This window comes from Podarcis pityusensis (genome assembly GCF_964106645.2).
Source record: "Podarcis pityusensis genome assembly, chromosome: 10".
Lineage (NCBI taxonomy): Eukaryota > Metazoa > Chordata > Lepidosauria > Squamata > Lacertidae > Podarcis > Podarcis pityusensis.
In genome coordinates this window covers 44,019,732-44,034,662 of record NC_138035.1, presented here as the reverse complement: position 1 = coordinate 44,034,662, position 14,931 = coordinate 44,019,732, and the positions used below count along the sequence as shown (strand labels likewise).

Sequence of the window (14,931 nt, the reverse complement as noted above, 5' to 3'; positions counted from 1 at the left end):
TCCAGTTAATATGCATTGATGGAGCTCCCTCTGCTGGTAGTTTACCCTTGCAGGCTCCCTGCTGGGTGGGCAGGAGCCAGTATAGTCATTAGATACCAATGCCTAAGCCAATACCAGTCACACTTGCGTATTCAATAGAGTTGTGGCCTAAATTTGCCCATTAACCTTTAAACTAAAATTCTGTCTCCACTGTGTCTTATTTCCATGGGGTGGGTTTCAGGGCTTGACGTGCAACTGAGACGGCATCTGCCTATTATCCAAGGGGAGGGAATTAAAAAAGGTAGGTGCCACCACACTGAAAGCCCGATTTCTATACAGGGCAGAACACACCTCCTGAAAGATGGTATTTGCCAGATGTCATCATATACACAACACAGTGACAAACTGGGTATATAAGAGATGAAACAATCTTTCTGGTATCCTGGTCGCCAGCTGTATAGGACTTTAGAAACCAAAACTAGCACCTTGAGTTTAGCCCGGTACTAAGTGTATTTGCACACTGGCACTTAACACATTTGCAAATACACTTCTCAGTCAACATCCCCTTAAGATTAACTGGAAAGTTCCTGACACTGTTTTCTATCCCTTTGGATTCAAGTTCCATGATATTACCTTATTGTGTCTGTGATCCTTACTCACTTGGGAATAAATCAGACTTTCATACCACCCAACATTTTGGAAGGGCAAAGCGAGACCCACCCACCAGCCTGCATGGCTGCTGCATTGTTTGAGAGATGTTCAGTTATTTTCTCTCTTTTTTTGTTAGGAATGACTCAATAAAACCTCAACAAAATCTACTTCTTCAGTTTCCTGCACACCCTTCTCTGAGGCTAAAAAAACAAAGACCCTGAAGAGACATAAATATTTAAAAATGTATGATAATATTGATAGACTGATAACCAATTGAATGTAAAGAGCTACTGGATATAAGAAAACCTATCCAATTAGGATGCATGTCTGTGATTGACAGAGAAGATATAACCTTCATGCTATTTCTTATCTGACAATGAATATTGTTATAGGTCAAAATTAAATAACTCCAAATTTATCAACATCTTTACATGATGTGTCCTTGGACAGATTCTTCACTAGCATGACCGGCTGCTTTGAAATCTAAATCAAGTTATTTTCAACTTTATGACATTTCCTGCGGCATTTAGTCAACCAATCAATCTGGTTCTGAAGCTCTGGAAACAGTATCCATAAACAGAGGGAGCTGTTATGTTCAGTCATGCAAGCAGAGTTAGCTTATGGCTTCAATGAAGGTCTTTAGGGGTGGTAGAGTAAATAGGGGCAGCTTCTCTCGCGAAGCAAAAGGATGCTGTTCTTCATTTTCCATTTCCTCCCCCTCCTCCCCATGATGTCTTTGTGAAGGAGAGTGGCTAACAATGCACATAAATTTTAGCTGTTCTCCTTGGCAGCTCACTGTATATCACTGCTCATTTTAGTGCACCGCCCAAGCATGTGCAACAGGAAAACCATGTGCTAAAATTCCTATATCCAAGAAAGCAGAACAGGATTCAAGGCAGCAAAATATTATTGAAACAATGAAGCATTCATCGCACCACAAACCTAAGTAAAACCATCATGAGTCTTGTTAGTACAAGTGACCTCCCAACTTGTGGTTCGCAAAGCTTATTTTACTAAACCACAGGTAAGTTCAGATTTCAGATGTAACACTAAACTGTGATTAATCAAATACAGAAGCTTCCAATCTGTTCCTTGTTGCCGTACTGGAGAAAAGACCAGGGGGTGGGGTGGTATGCAAGCTTGAACTTTGCACAAGCTCATCCTTACGATGCTAAATAAAGGATGGGAATCTATGGCCCTCCAAAGGGTGTTGGATTCCAACTCCAATCAGCCCTAGTCAGCATGGGCAATGCAAGATCTGGAAGACCACAGGTTCCCTATCCCTGTGCTAAACTATGGTTTAGCACTGTGTATGGACACAACCCATCACTTTTGCTTCTAGCCTCTCCTACCTTTATTCCTTTTGTACTATTTTTCCTATTGCTATCGTTATTATTTAGAAGATTTATAAACTGCTTTAAGCATGCTAGCTAGCAAAGCAGTGTACACAAAAAATTAAAGAACGTCATAAAAGGGCAGTGTGGAGGCATGAGGCTCCAACTTCAGCATTGCACCAGGCACTGACATTATCATCCAGCAGTTGTATTATTGTTGTTAGCATCTTCGGGGGGTTGAGATGGTGGCCCTGAGAAACAGCACAGCTGAACTCAACTTAGAAGTACATAAAAGCAAAATGACAGATGAAATATGACATCCGAAAAGATTGGCTGGAAAGATCAGGAACATACAATTAGGGAAAAGAAAAGCAATATGTGACCAGACTGAGGATGACAAGGAAATGAGAAGTTCACAAAATGTCACAGAAACAAATGAGGGAAGAACAATAAATGGTAAACTAAAATTGATCTAACTAGAATCAGTTAAAGAACTGATTTTTGTATAGCCAGACAGATTTGCATTTTTAAACAATAAACAGTAAAGTCTCTCCAGAACACAGTTCACGATAAAGGTGCTATTAAATCACCATCACATAAGATCTCAGGCTTTTATCTTTGCACCTCTTCCGTTTTCAAAAGACTTCCATTTTTACAATATGGTTTAACAGTGAGTGAGAGAGAGAGATTTTAAATTGTGTATGACAGTTTTAATATATATCACTAATATTATTAGAACGTAAAGGGGTATTTTAAAACTCAGGCTTCAGTTCCAATGTTGACTTTTCTCTGTATTACATTTTGTATTTTCAGATGTGTCTTCTCAACTGGAACCAAATCACACAACCTAATATGAAAAATAATCTATAGAGCAGCTAGTCAACATGATATGTCCATTACTTCAGCCAATCATTCTTTTTCCAATTCTGTGTATCTGCTTCTATAACAAATTCAGTTACTGCTGAAGTTGTGCTCTTTGAAGAAGAATGAAGGCTCCTTTAAGAAGGTAGTTGTGACAGTTGAGAGCAAAAATCCTGCTTTCGCTTTATTTCATAACAGAAATAATTCTCTGTGGAATTCCCTTTTTTAAAATCAAGGACTCCACAGCTAAAACTACTCAGCTCACATATGGATATGACTCATTCAAACAGCCATTTGATTTATGGAGAGTTAAATGGCCCTGTGGTTAAAACAAGGCTGCTATTTTAAGGGAGATTTTTCTTTTCACATTGCTAGATTTCACAAGACTTTATTTGCAGTTCTTAACTTTACTAAACTCAGGACACTCTGGTTCAGGTGGTATGGAAAAGGACAATTTTCTTGTTTTCAGATGGTTCAGTGGTTCTTAAGTTGCCATTTTTAAAATAAAAAAAAACAGTGATCAAGAGACTGGACCGTATTTCTGGAATCTATGGGTTCAGGTCCCAGTTTTTAAAAAGCAGAAGATATTGAAATGAAATTGTGGTACTCTTGATGTAATCTTTTCCATGTTAAGACATTTATAGCTTTTTAGTGGTTTTCTTCTAAGAAGTTATTTTCTGTCCCTTACTAAATCTCAATCCCTTATTTACAGCTTGTGGAAGTGATTTGTCTAGACTGGGATCCCTAGCAGATAGCCTGCATTACTGGAGTCAACAGAGTCTGCAGGCGAGGATAAATTGAGGAGAATTATTGTGAACTGAATGGGTTTCTCCCCTGAATTTAGGAGTTGTTGCACTAAACTCTACAGTCCCACCAGTCAATTACGATGAGTCCATAGTGACATGAGTTCTGGCTGTTTTCTGAAATGAGGAAATGGGCCAGACAGTTGACACTATCACTCCCAAGTACCCTCTATCAATCAGTGTACCTCAGGCTCCTAGGTTTTCTGAGGTGATGAAACAAGTGGATAGACAGCTAAAGTGATGGTGGAGACAGACTCAGGATGAAGCCACCTAAGCACACACCGAACTGGGCGCCACTGAAATTTGAAAGGCCAAAGTCCACCACCGCGTCCTGAACACTATTTGATGGGACATAGGGGCTGCTGCTGGAAGGGTGAAACTTCTGAAAATCAGTCTGATTTTGGGTGATTCCTTCCTCTTGCAGAAACCTCCTCACCCCATTCCATTTTGTTCAGGGAGGATCACAGTCCTCCAAGATGCTTTTCAGTGGGTGTACACTAGACTAGAGTGAGGTACACTAGACTTTCCTTTCATTAACTTCTTTCCACTCAATTACCACAGGATCCAAACCATTATCTTAAAATATTTTAAAATACAGTGGTACCTCAGCTTAAGATCTTAATTCGTTCTGGAGGTCCATTCTTAACCTGAAACTGTTCTTAACCTGAGGTACCACTTTAGCTAATGGGGCTTCCCACTGCCGCCCCGCTGCCAGAGCACGATTTCTATTCTCATCCTGAAGCAAAGTTCTTAACCCAAGGTACTATTTCTGGGTTAGCAGAGTCTGTAACCTGAAGCATCTGTAACCCGAGGTACCACTGTACTGTAAACAGAAAAAAGATGAATATAATTGGCTAACTTGTTCAGTTCAGCGCCACAGTTATTAAATGAATAAAAGATTTTTGTGGGGTTTTTGCCTGTTCTTTTTATAGTTCATTTAGTTTCCAGGAAGTAATAATCATATTACAATTGATGTGCTTAGTTGTCACTGCAGACTTACCAATCAAACATTTATCTAATTAGCCTCTTCGTTATGTTTAAAATGGCCTATTTTTCAGTTGCTTGTTTGCTACAAACAGGTTGTAAAAAATCTGTCTGGAACTTGTATTCTTGAAAATGTCTCTTTCTCTGAATAAATCAATATACTGAACATTTAGTGTATCTAAATGTGGGGTTGAGGGAAGCATATAAACTAATAATAATAATAAGCATTATTGGCCCAGGCTTTATTAATACAACCACACATTGATATTTCTATATACAGTGGTGCCCCGCAAGACAAATGCCTCGCAAGACGGAAAACTCGCTAGACGAAAGAGTTTTCCGTTTTGGAGGTGCTTCGCAAAACGAAGCTCCTATGGGCTTGCTTCGCAAGACGAAAATGTCTTGCGAGTTCCTGCGGTTTTCCCCCCCTTTCCCCCCCTTTTTCTAAGCCGTTAAGCCGCTTATCTGCTTATCCGATAAGCTGATAAGCCGCTAAAAGCCGCTAAAAGCCGCTAATAGTGCTAATCCGCTAATCCGTCAATGGGCTTGCTTCGCAAGACGAAAAAACCGCTAGACGAAGAGTCTCACAGAACGGATTCTTTTCGTCTTGCGAGGCACCACTGTAGTAAAGTGGTTACTAAATGTCTTATAAAATAAAAGGAATTTATTTCTCATTAGCACCCTATGAATTAAGAACATAAGAAGAACCTGCTGGATCAGGCAAATGGCCCATCCATTCCAGCAACCTGTTCTCACAGTGGCTAACTGGATGCCCATGGGATGCCCAGAAGCAAGACCCAAGTGCCACAGCACTCTCTGCACCTGTGATTCCCAGCAACTGGGATTCAATGGCATATCGCCTCTGGCAGTAGCAGCAGAACCTAACCCATGGCTGGCAGTCATTGATAGCATTCTCCTCTGTAAATCTGCCTAATCCTCTTTTAACGTCATGCAAGTTGGCGGCCATCTTGTGGGAGAGAATTCTATAGCTTAACAATGCACCAATGTAAAAATAAGTACTTTATTTTGTGTGTCCTGAATCTTCCAACATTCAGTTTCATTGAATGGAGCCAACAGCTATCAGGGTGAGATCAAGGTGGGAGATCAGGTTTGGTTGTCCTCCAAGGACTTGCCTCAAAAAGAGAGGTGCAGGAAGTTGGGGCCGTGAAGGTTGGGGCCGTCTGAGGTAGTGGAACAAATTATCCCTGTGTCATTCCAGCTCAAACTACCAGATTCTATGAAGATACATCCGGTATTTCATAGGGCTCTCCTATCACCAGTCACACGACCCCATAGGTATCAGGAACCGAGGCAACCTCCTCCACCCCCAGTAATGGTTGAGGGAGAGGAGGAATTTGAGATAGAAGCAATATTGGATTCTAGGCTTTGCAGGAAGAAGCTACAATATTTAGTTTCATGGAAAGGGTATGGGCCTGAGGAGAAGTCTTAGCAGAAGGCTGAGGATGTGCATGCCCCATTATTGCAGAGGGATTTCCATCGCCGTTTCTCACACAAGCCCAAACCAAGAGGGTGGAGGGAGGAGGTTACTAGTAGCGAGGAAGCAGACGAAGAGACTGAGGAGTGGAGGTGACCAGCCAAAGAAAGGTCCTCCTTCACAGCAGCAAGTCTGAAGGGGAGGGGGCTTATAGAGGGGGGTGATGTCAGAGACATGGCCCACAGAGAAGAATCAGCAGAGGAGGAGGAAGAGGCAGAGGGAAACAGAAGGCTGCCTGTCACTTCTCAAAGCAGCACTGAGATGCAGGAGCAGGAGGCAGGTGGTAGTAGCGGGTTGGTTTCAACTCCAGAGGAGAAGGAATTGGCTGCACCTGAGTCTCCAAGAAGTAGGAGGTGGAGCAAAGGAAGGATTACAGCAAAGGAAGACCAGCTGGAAGTGAGGGTGGGGTCGGAATATATCTGGCCTTGGAAGGGGCCAGAGGCCAGTTGAGTCAACTGACTCTGATAGTGAAGAATGAGCTGTGGGAGGCTCTGTTTCCTCTAAGCCTGTAATTGCCAAATAAAGCTAAAGGAGTTAAACTGCCAGCTTGCTGTGTCGTGTGTGTGAGATGTGCTAAACCTAACAGGCTAATATTTTGATCCACTTCCTCCACAACGTGCATAATTTTCTACATACAGTGGTGCCTCGCAAGACGAAATTAATTCGTTCCGCAAGTTTTGTCGTCTTGCGATTTTTTTCGTCTTGCGAAGCACGGTGTCGGGAAAGTTTTGGAAAAGCTTCAAAAATCAGCAAAGTCTTTAAAAACCTCAAAAAAGGCTACCACACCGCGTTCTATGAGTTGCTCCTCGAAGTCAAGTCGCAACTGTATTAATGGTGTTAAGAAAAAGGAAACAAACTTGCAAGACGTTTCCGTCTTGCGAAGCAAGCCCATAGGGAAAATCGTCTTGCGAAGCAGCTCAAAAAACCCTTTCGTCTAGGGAGTTTTTTGTCTTGCGAGGCATTCGTCTTGCGAGGTACCACTGTATCTATCATGTCTCCTCTTCCTCAACACTGAATGGAATAGGTAAGCTCACTAGTTAGTATGCGTATTAGAGGCGCTAATACAGGAATTTGACTTCACCTCCAGAGGTGCACTCTGTAGTCCCTTGAGACAGATGAACGCCAAAAACCAAACATTTGATGTAGCAGATTGTCAGATATTGTGGTCTAGGGTCAGACAGGCGGCCACAAATGGACAATCTAAACAACACCTCAGGCGAAGGAACAAGCCAGATTTGGCAGCTTTATAGGGCCAGGTAGAATCTATTGACCAATTGATTAACTGCTGGCAGGAAGCAGGTAGTTATCGCTCTCAACCCTTTGTAGTAGTAACATTTCAGTGCAAAGATGCCAAGGCAGCAGCTCCTTCTTCTTTCAAGCTGTCTTAGTGGCATGCAAAGAAAGGGAAGAAATTAAGATTTCTGCTTAATGTAAAACTCCACTAACAAAGCAATTCGGAAAGTCCATTGCAGGCAGTGGAATCCTCTTTACTGAATCACAAGCCTACAAAGGATAAAAAGCACAAAGCCCCCCTCTCTCTCTTTACATGTACATAATTATGTCCAAGAACACTTTACGGATCTAAGATCAGTATGAATTAAATATCCACCCCCCTTATTGCCGCACAATAATCAGTTCAATAATTCCCAAGGTCTGTGATAAATGCAAATAATTTTACTCTACAAAATTGTTAACATGCATTTTCTCTTCCCTAGGCAGCAAAATAAAAGGGATCAAGAAGACACTACAACCAAATGCAGCCTGTATTTCAAGGCAATGGCATTATCTAGTTCTCCCAGTCTGCCTCCTGCCTTTCTGTCTTCCAAAGCTTTTGCCCACAATCTTTTCCAGCGGTTTTATTTCCTGGCCTTTCATCCTAATTAATTGTCATTTCATGGGCATCAGCTTTTTTCTGGCAGCTCCCGGGTTATCCATCCACAAGGTCTTAATATGTTTTTCACATTGATATCCTAACTGTAGCTATTTATAGACACTTTAGAAGCTCTAGCGTGCCAGTCCGTCAGTAAGTGTGTCAGCTCACTTGCCTTGGATTCCCTGCATGTTACAATAAATCCACAGCCAATTTAGAAAACCCTCACAAACCATGCAGGAAGCAGGAAAGAGGGAGATACCAGGGAGTTTCCCAAGACACACATATTCAATTAATTTTGCCAACACAGTGATTTTTGAAAATACCCTTAGGATCCCATGTTCAGATACATTGCTAATCCATGATATGGGAATGAGGGTGCATGAACCTTGGGTTCATGTCCTCTTCTCTCTTCATTTCAATGTATGAGATCTACCCACAATTCCCCCATGACATAAAACTCTAAAACTCTGGTTTGTTCTAACTACGGCTACTTAAAACAAACCAGAGTTTGATATCCTTGTTTGTTACTTAATTATAATTAGGGTGGGGGAAATATGCCAGTCTAGACTTGTGCAAGCTCATTCCTACAATTCTAAACAATGTTTTATAGTATTATTTATTTATAAAAGTATTTATAAACTGCAATATCAGGGCAGTACACAGAAATAACACATCGTTTAAAACAGGGGGTTGTGTTCAACTAAGTGCAATGTAGACCCATTGAAATTAATTAACCTAAGGTAATTAACCTAAGGTAGTCATGGCAATAGGTCTATTCTGAATAGGACAAATGTTGAAAACCACCCAACACAATCAATAAAATGACTGGCCAGCATAGGTGCTGGTTCCAGGGGGCCGAGACACTGTGGGTCCCTCAATATATTTTTTTAGGGATCTGGGACTCCCTATTGTTGGAGCTGGGCACAGAGGGACACTGCGCAACATCGCATGTGTGTGGTCTCAGGACATCACATTGGGGCCCCTCAATGTGCTTCAGAAGATGGTGCCTCTGCTGACCAGTCAAAAAAAGTTTCAAACAGCTACGCAGGCCTGTCAGCATAAAAAAAAAAAAAAATCCTGAAGAGATTCCTGAATATAAAAAGCAATTACAGTGGTACCTCAGGTTACATACGCTTCAGGTTACATACGCTTCAGGTTACAGGCTCTGCTAACCCAGAAATAGTACCTCAGGTTAAGAAATTTGCTTCAGGATGAGAACAGAAATCGTGCTCCGGCGGCGCAGCGACAGCAGGAGGCCCCATTAGCTAAAGTAGTGCTTCAGGTTAAGAACAGTTTCAAGTTAAGAACAGACCTCTGGAACGAATTAAGTACTTAACCCGAGGTACCACTGTATGACTTCCGAATCACTGCTAGAAGTGTGTTCTGTAGCATGGGACCAATGGCAATAAATGCCCAACTACTAGTGGATGCCTGTTGGGCTTCTGTAACACTAGTTGGGAGACAACTAACACTGTTCCTTTGCTTGGTCTCAGTGAACAAGCTGGGATATAAAGGCTTCTGTGGGCTTTAAGGCATCCTGAGCCCATGTTGTTCAGGGCTTTATATATCAGCCTTAAGCCTAGCTAAGTAGCATATGGGCACCCAATGTTTTAGCTGATGTGTTGCATTGGCCATCTGCTCCAATTAGTCATTTAGCACTGCATTCCGCTGTTGGTGCCAAAGGACAGCATCAAGAGGCGTATCGTCAGTCAAAAGCTGTATAGTGAAGAAACCTCTGTGGGGAGGGAATTCCACAACTTAGGGGCTTCCACAGAGAATGCCTTGAGATGGCAACCACCACCCAAACTTCTGAGATGGTACTATCAAAAGAACCGCCTTTGCTGATCTTAACACCTAGGAGAGTTGGTAGGGAAGGATCTTTTTCAGATATTTGGGGCCTCCTAAGTCATTTGGGGCTTCAAACATTACCATGAGCGCCTTGACTTGGGCCCAGAAATGAACTGGAAGCCAACACAGTTGGGTTTAAAGCAGGTTATACAAGTTCTAAAGTCAACCCAAGACAGTAATAGAGACCAGTTGAAGTTCCCAAGTTGGCTTCAAGGCCAGCCTCATGCAGTTTACATTGCAGTAATCCAATCTGGAAGTCACCAGAGCATGGAGTACCATGCCAAGTCATCTCTGTCCAAAAAGGGCCATACGAGCTGGTAAATAAGCCACAGCTAGAAACAGACACACCTAGCCACCAAGGCAACCTGGGCTTCAAGTGACAGTGTTGGACCCCGGAGTACCTGAAAGCTATGAGCCTGCTCCAACTGTGGTGAGCAGAGATCAAGAGGGCACACTGTCAGACTCACTGCCACAAGCATCCTGTCTAGGCTGCACACAGGCTGCAACAACCAAAAGTGATCTTACAAGGTGTAATTCAGTGGTGTTCAAGGAGCCTCCAATGGATCAGAACCAATTGTAGCATCAACAATATATGGCACTTTGAAGACAATACCCTGGTCAGCAGCTTTAAAAATACAGTGGTCCTGCAATTTATGTGTAATTTACTTAGACGACTGCAGCTTGAGGTTGATGGTAGGGAAATGGAGAATAGGAGGGGAGCCAGAAGGGGCTGTCTGAGATCTCTTGCAACCTTCCCAGAACCCAGTAAGCAAGGTAGAGGGCTTAAAATCTCTTTCTGTGGCAGTTTGTGCTTTCTGAGGCCCCCGCCTTGCTTACTAGGCTCTGGGAAAGCCATGCAAGGAGCCCTGGGAGCATCTCAGGACCTTCGCACGACCTTTCCAGAGCCCATTAAGCAAAGCAGAGGCCAAGGCCCACTCCAGACAGGAGTTGCATGGAGGGGCAGCTTCAAAAGTTTTCTGGCTTTACTTGATTTTGCTTTGTGCATGAACCCCCAGAACTGAACCTTCACGTAGGTTGGGGACCCACTATACACACAAACTGGAGGTATTCACAACAGCAGAAGAATAAGGATAATTTCTATAGAGCTGTATCCACCCCCCCACCCCCACCCCTTTTATAATTACAGTCAACTTGATTATTAGCGTACATTGAAAAGGAAAGATGTGAATGACATACATACTGTTTTTGTAGAACCATGTATGCTTCATTTCAACTACTTGGAGGAAAGGCAGGAAGGTATGATAAATTTAAAAAACACATTTTCACTTCTGGTATACTAGGTTTTGCAGAAGTTGTAGAAAAAGCAATGAATCATAATGAAAAGCTATATGTTTTTCCCCCCAATTCAAATGACAGCAGTTTAATGCATGTAATATCTGCCTTATACACAAAAACAAGTCAGAGTGTTATTATTTATTATTAGAATTCTAGAAGTAACTGACTCTTTCAATTATATTTTTACTTGGCACATCATTTCATATGAATCCTATCCTTAAAATGCTTAACGAAAACCAAAGCAAACCAAGCAACAAAAGCGAGTATTTCTGTGGCAATCACAAAGTTTGATCTCGGAGACAGATATTATTGTGCTGGTTCAGGCAACTATTTCAGACTACCTGCTTCTTACCAATTTAAGGAGAATATAGACATATATATATGCAGCTATGTGTGCCAGCTCCTTTCCATGCTGCTCAGGGAAAAGAAATATTGGGCAGATAGCTGTGCAGCATATTGTACAAACATGAGAGAAAGATGTACAAAGTCCGCACAGTAAAATGGTGACACTGTCAGCTTCTTCCCAACCCCACCCCTCCTTAGATAAGTCTGGAGACACTTATTCACTGTAGTTGTCACTGCCAAGGAGTTTTAAACTGTTCATCTGATTCTACCCAGGAGCCCACAACCCTAGGCATTCTGAGGGACATGGCGAATCAGCGCCCTTGATAGCAAAAACATTGAGCAAGGACCCCTGGATTTGACCAAGTGCAAAGGCTTTCAGTGGAAGGAACAAAGAAATACCCAAGCCCTGCCATCCATCCATCTACTGTGATTAGTCTGTCTACATAAATAATCAAACATGCCTGAAGACAACTGTTCCCAGCTGTCTAAGATCATGACTTGGCTCACATGGACTGTAATGCGAGGTGAGGAAGAACTTCCACTCCACATCCAGTTCTGCATGTGTGTTGAACTTCTACAGGCGCCCACATCCTTACAGCTTCCCTTGCCTTTTGCTTCTGCTAGCTCTTGGCATCTGCTTTTTCTTCATCTGTGGAGCTCTTAGGACAGCCATTTGTTAGAAATGAATATCTTAGCCTTTCTGCCATGCAGATATGGAGCCCTATGAATTTCAGCATGGAAAAGAGATACCCTTCACCAATTAGCATTACAACATGGTGGACACATTTTTTTATAGCACCGACCACCATGGGTGTGAGGGCAGAATTATAATGGCTGCAGAGGACTGTAGAATACATCAGACGAAACACCAGAAAACAGGAAAGAAGAAATTGAAAGATAAATCAAACATTTGCCCATTGCTTGAAATCAGTAGCCTTCATGGTCTCCCATGATGAAGCTTATGAGAACTGTAGGAATTACAGTAAAGCAGGCGATATTAAAAAAAATGACTTCATATTTTCCCAGCTCCTTTGGGTCAATTTTTTGTTTTGTGTAAACACCGTTTACTGTGTTCAACAACACAGACACATAGCCTTCCATGCTGAAAGCTAGATATGATCCTGCTGCTTTGAAAGCCCCAAGGATGATTGCAAACAGGCTAATTAGAATGCTCAAAGGATAGTGCTTCCCAAGAATAATGACTTCCAGCAGTAATGTAAAAGGAATGATAAACTTCCTAAGGACTGTAAGCATTGGCAAACCTATCCTTGCTTGTGCTTGATAATCCACTTAAATGATTTCCAACCTAAATCAGAGGAAGTAGAAACAGCTTCATGGGGGTAACCTTACCAAAATCAGGGAAGTGAATGATTTGATTTTATTTTTTACATTAGAATAGTGCTGTCCTGCTCCAAGTTGCACTGGAGATGGGAATCTGCAATCAATCAGCCCCTCCTTGTTTACCAGAAGGATGAAGGGCAGATTTCAAAGAAGAGGGCAGAAAGTAGCTTGAACAGAGAGGAAGGGGTGGCAGTGGCAGCAGAAGTGAGTGACTCCTCTTCCTCTTGTCTGCCTTTCATCTCTTGGCATGTGCAGCAACAAGCCCCAATCTGTTGGCCATACTAGATGGCATCCCCGCCACTCTGGCAAGCCACCACAGCCCCTCCTCACCGAAGGGGCTGATTAACATTTCTGCTTAACAGAGAAAGTTCTCAAAACCTGAGGCATGTCACCTGAAGATCTACAAGAGGGGTTGTAGGAGAAGAAAAACCAAGACCGAGAATCAAAAACAACATGAAATCAAGGGAGCATGACTTCCATGGAATTCCATTTAATATGGAACCAACAAAATACTTCAGATCCTTGAATGGGCTGGACTCATTATACAACCTGTTTCCAGCAGATGTGTAGTCCCCCTTGAAGAACCAGGCAGGGTTGCATCCTGCGTTTACTGTTCCTGGATCTTCCAATGGTGGTTGTCACTAGGGACACTTTTGCATGCACCTTTTCCTGGTAAAGGACACTACACACGCCTGATTAACATCCTGGTTGGAATGCTACAATATGCTCTACATTGGGCTGCCACAAGCTGGTACACAGTGCCTCAGCAAGAATTTTGACTGGTGCATGCATATGCAACTCCAATATTACAGCATCTTCACTGACGCCCTGCCTGTTTCCAAACCCAGTTCAAGTGGTCTAAGAGGAACATGATATTTAAAGGACCATCTTCTCCCACAACATCCTGACTGCCTAGTCAGGTCTTCTAAACTTTCTCGCCTCGTGCAGAAATAAGGAGAAAGGGGAGAGCTCAAGGTTTGATACAGCACATCTTTGGTTTGTTGTGACAGCTGGACCAGACTAAATAGTTGAGTGTGTGGTCATCATGTTATGAATCCTTTGATATTTGTTGCTTAAATGGCTTACAAATTGGCTCATCTTGCAATTAGTGTTCATTAAGGAACAAAATGAGGTTAATAGTCAGATCCTGTCCTCTGCTGTATTTGTATTTGAGCAAAAAGGCATGTAGCATTTGGAAATGTTCAGCAGAATTCAACTGAATCAATGCACAAACAGTACGACTTCCACTTGCACAACATACTTTTTCACCCTCTCCTTTCCCTTTGCATGCCCCCCCCCCAGTGCCCAAAACTACTCCAGAGGGTTGGAAGGAAACACAGCATGGATTTTTGGGGATCGCAGTGGGGGAATGATAGCAGAGCCCATTGGCAGAGCACAGAGGTCCCAGATTCCATTCACTGTCACTCAGAGCAGGCAATAGTTGGCTAGATGGATAAATAGTCTGATCTAGTAAAAGGCAATTTCCCATGAAGCTGCTATTTGCCCCACTGGAGAAAACAAATAGGTACCAATACTGTCCTCATCTCTCCCCCCTGCACCTAATAGAAACTTGAGGTAGGGGAATGTCATCTGGGGAAAGAGCAAATAGGTGAAGATGACAAACCTTCTCCCCCAAGGCTACTTACCTTAATCCAATATTCTTCCTTCCCTTCCACCCCAGACTCCCAGCCGCTTATTTTTTTTAAAAATGTTGAGATTCAAGTGTTAGGTACACTATGTTGAAAATTCTGTAGCTTTATGTTCTCCTCAGTGCATATGTGTAGTCAGCAGAAACCCTGCTGATCTCAGCAAGACATGGGAGTGAAAGGAATCGTAACCATACACAAGCCTATAAAAAGTCGTATGTTTTTAAACAGAATTGCTAGCTAAAGCCACCCCCTTCAGCCAAAGTCACTTGCATGTCTTCCAGTCATAAAATTGCGAATTTGGCCATTCACCTCATCTGGCATGTCCACCTTCCAGCTGGAAAATGGTTCTCTCAGGGCAGGTTTCCTCAGAGAACATCCTAGGTATCTCTTGGTGGGCAAGTCTATCTTATAAAGAAGTTGAGGTGACTCCACTCTAGACATGGCCAGTAGCAGCACTGATTTAAAGAGCAGT

The 14,931-nt window shown here is 42.5% G+C and overlaps 1 protein-coding gene and 1 pseudogene across 10 annotated transcripts in view; both read right to left on the bottom strand.

Annotated features, from left to right (window-relative positions):
• The window catches only part of KCNC2 (potassium voltage-gated channel subfamily C member 2), a 94,649-nt gene that overhangs the window by 68,527 nt on the left and 11,191 nt on the right, over positions 1 to 14,931 (bottom strand). The gene's annotated exons all lie outside the window — the stretch shown is intronic.
• LOC308457405 (nucleotide sugar transporter SLC35D2 pseudogene) lies at positions 12,090 to 12,835 on the bottom strand (annotated as a pseudogene). The gene has a single exon. The product of its transcript is annotated as a nucleotide sugar transporter SLC35D2 pseudogene (transcript).